Source organism: Rutidosis leptorrhynchoides, chromosome 1 (genome assembly GCF_046630445.1).
Source record: "Rutidosis leptorrhynchoides isolate AG116_Rl617_1_P2 chromosome 1, CSIRO_AGI_Rlap_v1, whole genome shotgun sequence".
In the NCBI taxonomy this organism is placed as follows: domain Eukaryota; kingdom Viridiplantae; phylum Streptophyta; class Magnoliopsida; order Asterales; family Asteraceae; genus Rutidosis; species Rutidosis leptorrhynchoides.
The window spans coordinates 74,315,231-74,324,192 of record NC_092333.1 but is presented as its reverse complement, the minus strand read 5'-3'; positions in this window follow the sequence as shown (position 1 = coordinate 74,324,192).

The window sequence follows — 8,962 nt, the reverse complement described above, 5'->3', positions numbered from 1 at the left end:
CTATATGATACGTTTTGTAAATATTGCATTCTTTTGAAAAGGCACACCATAAATGAATATTTAAATCAAAGGTTTTCAACATATGATGATTTCTACATATAGACAATCACCTAAAATAATGGTTTACAATAGTACTTCCGTTGACAATGCAGTCAAAATAAGATACATGGTGATGATTTGGTGAATGCAACGTTTCCTTGAAAAATATGCCATGTAAGACTTCATGCACATAGCTTGTCTAACATATAAGCAAACAGCAGAAGACTTCTAGGAAATATGAGAATAAACATGCTAACAAGTGTCAACACAAAGGTTGGTGAGTTCATAGTTTTAATGTTGCACATAATCTGTATATAAAGGTGGATCACAAGATTTCAGCTGCTTCATCCTAAACGTTTATCAAATTATTCTATGAAATTGAGCACCCTGGTAACTAAACTTAACGTATATATAATTTGTACCCTTTGTATAATCATCTTAATAATACACACAAACCAACGTGTACGCTTCTTAAATAGCATACGTCCGTTAAAAGGCTAGTGCTCTAGCTCGGACGGGAATATCAAGCCCTATGGATCCATATACTACTACTCGCGTCCACCAGTTCTTATAACCGGCAGTTACTAGTTACCAAAGCTAAGGGATTTTCGCTTCAAACTCGGTGTAGAATTTAGTATGTACTTGTATCCATTGCGTTTAAAATAAAGTGCATGTATTCTCAGCCCAAAAATGTATATTGCAAAAGCAATTAAAAAGGGAGCAAATGAAACTCACCTTAGCAGCACATAAAGTTGTTCATCGTAATGTGACCGAAACTCGGATTACCAAATAATCGTAGATCTCAACCTAGAGAACATATGTTGGTCAATAAATGTCTATCAAGCTAGGTCAGGTCATAGTGTATCACAATCCTAATGCTCGAGATCGACATACAATAGTTATCCACAGTCATTTCAAAAAGTCAATTTTGACAGTTGCTTAACAAAACGAGACGTGCCTTATATAAGGATTCATTTACTCGGTTGGTAATATATAAAAGTTCACTTTATCAGTCTCGTAAACAAGTTGTTTAAATCTTAATTGCAGATTCAAAAGCAATTTCAATTAACGTCAATCATAATTCAGTTGATCATATCTTTTAATCCGTTCATCGAAACTATTCGATATCTAAATGAAAAGTTATTGATTTTTCGCCAGCTTTCCAAAAATATGTATATCATATACCTTTTACCAGTAATATATGTATTTAATTAGTGATTCATTATAAACTATTTAATGATGAAATTTAGCATACAAGCATATATAAATATATATACTCGAGCACTAGACATGGATACATAATTAATATATAAAAGATAAGATATGAGTGCTTACGTATCAGTATTGAGATTCAATATTGTAGGAAAGTACGTAGACGTAACGGAGATGATAAACACTAGGTTTGATTCACAAATATACCCCCGAACATTACCCATAACCTCTTTGGCAATAACCCATAATTTCCTTACCTCTATCCCGCTTGAAAACCATTTTGAAAGTGACACGCTCATAACCTCGTCGTAGTATTTTATGTATAATACTAATTAATAATATTAATAATAATAAGATTAATAATAATATTAATCTTAATAATAATAATAATAATAATAATAATAATAATAATAATAATAATAATAATAATAATAATAATAATAATAATAATAATAATAATAATAATAATAAATAAATAAATAAAATAAATACGGAGTAATATATGATTTAGAGAAAGAGTGTGAAAACTGAGCAAATTATAGAACTTTTTCTGAAAAAGTACCCCATGCGATCGCATGGGATTTGTGCTTCAAGGCCATGCGATCGCATGGCACCCTGAGATAGCTCACAAATTTTTAACTTCTTGTTTGTCGACATAATTTTGTATTATATATATAATATATTTAATTTATATAATTAATTATATATTATATTAAATTCACATGCATAGTTGACTTGTAATTTTTGTTCTGATAAGTCGTACGTCATCACTCGACTTATGTCCCGGTTCCGGTTTTTCAAATGTCCTTTCGTACGCTGAGAAAACTTGCATTTTACGTTTCGTGTCACGTACCTTTGTCAAAATATAGCCTTAAATTATCCCTAAACTATACCACTCAAAGTATATCTTAAACTTTCGAGTGTTTTGGTCATTTACTTCTATAAATCATTGTCTCGCTATTTGTTGATATATATATAATAACAAATCATTTTATGACCAAGTTAATATATATTTTCAACATTCATAAACACGTTTTAAATATACGTCGCAAGTTATTCATACAATTAATATTCCAACTTATCATATATATTCAAATAAATATTTAAACCAATAAGTTTAATGTACGGTATTAAACAATTAATACATTGTTATGTTTTCAAGTTATAGTATATATATATGTATCTATATACATATAATTGTTCGTGAATCGTCGAGAACATCCGAAAGGTATTTGAATTGTTCAAAAATTTTGAGATTCAGTTTTACAGACTTTGCTAATCGTGTCGAAAATGTTAATCATACAAAGATTAAGTTTAAATTTGGTCAGAAATTTCCGGGTCATCACAGTACCTACCCGTTAAAGAAATTTCGTCCCGAAATTTGAGTGAGGTCGTCGTGACTAACAATAAAAATGTTTTCATGCCGTATATGTGTTGATAAATAGAGTTTTATCACCATTAAATAATATGGATAAAATAATCCGATTTTTCGAACCGTATGAGAGAAGTTATCGAAAAAAAGTGAAATGAAGAATAGAGATTCGTCTTAACTCTTGACGTATTAACGATTGATTTCCGTAATTTAAGGAATAGAAAATCTTCATAATCTAAATAAGATTTGATTCTTCAGAATTTAAGGAAATTAAGATTTCTTTTGATTAAATGCGTAATTTGCCTCGATTGCTATGTTTAATATTTTGCTATAAATTGACCTCTTCCGTTTCATTATTTTCATCACTCTTACATCTTCTTCCTCATTTCCTATTTTTAAAAGATTGTAAAAATACTTCATCCAGTTCTGATTCTTGATATACTCCTAACTTTCATATCTGTCATTCTTCTTTTTCATCTACCACCGGAGGAAGTTATTTTCTTCTACCATTACCTTGGGGTTATAGTGTTTTTCATTCTCTCGTATCTTTATATTGCTATACGCATTGAAATACACGGTTTGTAATTTCTGGGTGGTTGTTGGGTTTTATATCTTTCCTTATATTTCGATGTCTCTGTTTCTGTCTTTCCATAATCATTGACATCCACAGTTAATACTCTCTCCAATTTACTGTGATTTATACTCCCATTGATATTTTGAAGCTTCATGCTTTTGTTTTATCTTCCCGACTTTAAATCAAGCGAATAATGGTCCAGAATTCGTAGGTATGAATTTCAAAATGAACATAATTAATGTTCTAAAAAAAAGAAACGGTAATAGCACAATCTGACTTGTCAAATTACCAGAATACCTCGAAAAAGACCGAATCATTAAGAAAATATTTTCTTGATAGTTTAGAGGTTAAATAGAATGAAAGAGTTATGTAACATGGTTTATAATGAGGGTATGATCTGTGAACCTTTATCACGTTCCATTAGAAACTCAGCATGACTTACTGTAATATAATCACGTTGATCAAATGTCATTATATTATACTAACTCATGCTTCAGTTCCCAACACCGCTTCAAAAATATTCATATTTTAAACTCGAAGGTTTCAGAATTTAGAAACTAAAATAGTTTCTTTTATGATGTTACACAGATATCGCAAGGAGAAAATTGATTTCCGATAAGAATGATTATGGAATTATCTCCAGAAATATGGAGGATATTTATAATGAAAGATACGATGATATCTTAGAATTTCTAATATCAGAGGATGATGAAGAATATTGTCTGCAAGGGTTTAGATTCGGAAGCAAGGTATTCGTTAATGGCTTCAGAAGATACTGAATAATTTGGATTCTTTGAAGGCAGGTTTAGTCTTTGTGATTTATCCACAGCCTCCTTCATACTTTGCTCAATCCGTTTTCCAGTTCTAAACCTTCTCTTTTTCTGAGCTTTGCCAATACACTATTCTTTATCATCAAACTTTTGGCTGTTAAGGTCGTTTACAGTTTTTGTTGCTTCATCAGCATTCAAAGTTATCATAACTGAATCGTTGATTATCAATCCGAGGTGTTTTCAAAAGTTTGAAGGGTTTGCATGAAGATTGTAATTGTCAAGATACATATGATGTTCTAGAATTTTGAACGATACAAATTTTTTTTTCCTGGGTTTATTAATAGAAGTGATGTTCTAGCACAGTTTTGAAGTCAAAGTATAGCATTTGAAAGATGTAAGAATCTAAGAGTGATGTTTTCTGTTAAATCTTGGCTTGGATTCTGATTTTTCAAAATCAGAATATGTAATTGAATTTGTATGGAAACGATTGTATATCACTGTGAGCATAGTTAATAATTTTTGAATCAAAGTTGAAGAATGTACAGTATAACATATTAATTGTGAACTTATATATTTCCCGAGTATTACCTACCCGTTAAAGATTTCACAATTAATACTTTGTACAAAAGAATTTTTTTTTACCGTCTTTATGAAAATATATGTATGTATATTTTCTTCAGATGTAATACAGATTTGATGAGTTAATATCATATTAAGCTCATTTGATTTTTGAATTGAATGAATAATCTCTAAAACAATAAGGATTACATAATCTTCGCGGAGTATTTCACTAATGCAATCAATACTTCATTATTTATTCTTATTCCTCGGTGAAGGATGTTGATGCTCGTGGAATTCTTATGAACTTCATAAGATATAAATGATGTTTTCTAGAAAGTTTCGATTACATCGAAGATAAAAGTGTAAAATCAAACATGTAATTGATTAATACACTAAGTTCATTATGAAATGGAATTCATTGAGTTGAAACAGATATTTGTAGTTAACGATGGTTAAGTTGTTAACGAAGGATGTACATCATAGCATATTAGTAATATGAATTAACCGAGTAGTATCTACCCCTTAAAATTCACACGTAATAGCTTAGTACGAAAAGATTCATGATGGTTTTAAAATTTATATATATAAGATATACATATAAATTCTTTAGATGAATTGAGTTATTACTTCATAACTCATTGATACAATATACTTGTTGTTGACTCGTAATGATGTTCACGGTGCTTTCTTGAACTGACGGAGCTTGTGATGTTAGAGGTGCTACTGATTCTGACGATGTTGACAGCACTGACTGTGCTGGTGAGGCTAAGGGTACTGTTGATGATGTTGGAAAAACAAGTCTAACTTGTAACTTACACCATTCGGATAAGGGTTTCTACTCTATCTGATTTAGGGTTAAGGCTAGAATAGATAATCTCTAAACTTTAGAAATTACATAATCGCCGTAGAATGTTTCTCCGATGAAGTTATGAATCCATACTTCATCGTTTGTCGTTGCTGGTACTTCTTCGTACCTATGGTGCGTATGATGTTGATATCCGAGGTACAAATTGTGATGTTGAGGCGTGTGATGCGGATGTGGTTGTTGGTGGTGGTAATGATCCTGTTGTTGTGGATGATGGTGGTACCGGTTATGCTGCGGGTGCTGCTGCTGGTGTTCGTAACCCTTGCACCATATTCTCCAAAGCCACTACCCGAGCACGAAGCTCGTTGACTTCTTCTATTATACCGGGATGATTGGTGGTTCGGACGATCGGATAAATAAGATTTATAATATGGGATAGTATATAATCATGATGAGATACTCTGAAAATGAGAGAGAAAATAGTATTACGAATAGGTTCGCCGGTAAGAGCTTCAGGTTCTTCGCCAAGAGGTGAATGTGGTGGATGGAAGGGATCACCTTCTTCTTGTCTCCAATGATTAAGTAGGCTACGAACCCATCCCTAATTCATCCAGAATAGGTGATGGCTGATTGGTTGATCCATTCCGGTTATACTTTCTTCAGAGTTCAGGTGAATATCCATATCGAAATAGCTGTCAGAATTTAAGGAATTTGAACTAGATACGGGATCCATATTGTATAATTAGAGAGATGATTTTTGATATGAAATAGATTATAGAATTTGATTGGTACTCTTCATTACATAATTTACATATGTATATATAATACCAAAATCCCGTAAATTACGGAGAAATTTTCGGAAGATGGCAGTCAAAGTTTACTGTAATAGATATGCCAAGATATGAATTTTGTCTATACACTATCTATGCAATCAATGCAATAAGACGCGTTTAGACTTAAGATGATAGACAAGTAATTTCTGACAAGAAATGATAAGCAAAACTTTTGACATGCAGAAACAGTCGAAGTCCAGACTTACTAATGCATCCTAACAACTATCAGTTAGACACACTTATGCAAGACCTGGTTCACTAGGACCAACGCTCTGATACCAATTGTGATGATCGATCCAAATCCATATGGACGAACACGTCATTCATCGATTTCATTGCGAGGTATTTGACCTCTATATGATACGTTTTGTAAATATTGCATTCTTTTGAAAAGGCACACCATAAATGAATATTTAAATCAAAGGTTTTCAACATATGATGATTTCTACATATAGACAATCACCTAAAATAATGGTTTATAATAGTACTTCCGTTGACAATGCAGTCAAAATAAGATACATGGTGATGATTTGGTGAATGCAACGTTTCCTTGAAAAATATGTCATGTAAGACTTCATGCACATAGTTTGTCTAACATATAAGCAAACAACGGAAGACTTCTAGGAAACCTGAGAATAAACATGCTAACAAGTGTCAACACAAAGGTTGGTGAGTTCATAGTTTTAATGTTGCACATAATCTGTATATAAAGGTGGATCACAAGATTTCAGCTGCTTCATCCGAAATGTTTATCAAATTATTCTGCGAAATTGAGCACCCTGGTAACTAAACTTAACGTATATATAATTTGTACCCTTTGTATAATCATCTTAATAATACACGCAAACCAACGTATACGCTTCTCAAATAGCATACGTCCGTTAAAAGGCTAGTGCTCTAACTCGGACGGGAATATCAAGCCCTATGGATCCATATACTACTACTCGCGTCCACCAGTTCTTATAACCGGCAGTTACTAGTTACCAAAGCTAAGGGATTTTCGCTTCAAACTCGGTGTAGAATTTAGTATGTACTTGTATCCATTGCGTTTAAAATAAAGTGCATGTATTCTCAGCCCAAAAATGTATATTACAAAAGTAATTAAAAAGGGAGCAAATGAAACTCACCTTAGCAGCACATAAAGTTGTTCATCGTAATGTGACCGAAACTCGGATTACCAAATAATCGTAGATCTCAACCTAGAGAACATATGTTGGTCAATAAATGTCTATCAAGCTAGGTCAGGTCATAGTGTATCACAATCCTAATGCTCGAGATCGAAATACAATAGTTATCCACAGTCATTTCAAAAAGTCAATTTTGACAGTTGCTTAACAAAACGAGACGTGCCTTATATAAGGATTCATTTACTCGGTTGGTAATATATAAAAGTTCACTTTATCAGTCTCGTAAACAAGTTGTTTAAATCTTAATTGCAGATTCAAAAGCAATTTCAATTAACGTCAATCATAATTCAGTTGATCATATCTTTTAATCCGTTCATCGAAACTATTCGATATCTAAATGAAAAGTTATTGATTTTTCGCCAGCTTTCCAAAAACATGTATATCATATACATTTTACCAGTAATATATGTATTTAATTAGTGATTCATTATAAACTGTTTAACGATGAAATTTAGCATACAAGCATATATAAATATATATACTCGAGCACTAGACATGGATACATAATTAATATATAAAAGATAAGATATGAGTGCTTACGTATCAGTATTGAGATTCAATATTGTAGGAAAGTACGTAGACGTAACGGAGATGATAAACACTAGGTTTGATTCACAAATATACCCCCGAACATTACCCATAACCTCCTTGGCAATAACCCATAATTTCCTTACCTCTATCCCGCTTGAAAACCATTTTGAAAGTGACACGCTCATAACCTCGTCGTAGTATTTTATGTATAATACTAATTAATAATATTAATAATAATAAGATTAATAATAATATTAATCTTAATAATAATAATAATAATAATAATAATAATAATAATAATAATAATAATAAATAAAATAAATACGGAGTAATATATGATTTAGAGAAAGAGTGTGAAAACTGATCAATTTATAGAACCTTTTCTGAAAAAGTACCCCATGCGATCGCATGGGATTTGTGCTTCAAGGCCATGCGATCGCATGGCACCCTGAGATAGCTCACAAATTTTTAACTTCTTGTTTGTCGACATAATTTTGTATTATATATATAATATATTTAATTTATATAATTAATTATATATTATATTAAATTCACATGCATAGTTGACTTGTAATTTTTGTTCTGATAAGTCGTACGTCATCACTCGACTTATGTCCCGGTTCCGGTTTTTCAAATGTCCTTTCGTACGCTGAGAAAACTTGCATTTTACGTTTCGTGTCATGTACCTTTGTCAAAATATAGCCTTAAATTATCCCTAAACTATACCACTCAAAGTATATCTTAAACTTTCGAGTGTTTTGGTCATTTACTTCTATAAATCATTATCTCGCTATTTGTTGATATATATATATTAACAAATCGTTTTATGACCAAGTTAATATATATTTTCAACATTCATAAACACGTTTTAAATATACGTCGCAAGTTATTCATACAATTAATATTCCAACTTATCATATATATTCAAATAAATATTTAAACCAATAAGTTTAATGTACGGTATTAAACAATTAATACATTGTTATGTTTTCAAGTTATAGTATATATATATGTATCTATATACATATAATTGTTCGTGAATCGTCGAGAACAACAGAAAGGTATTTGAATAGTTCAA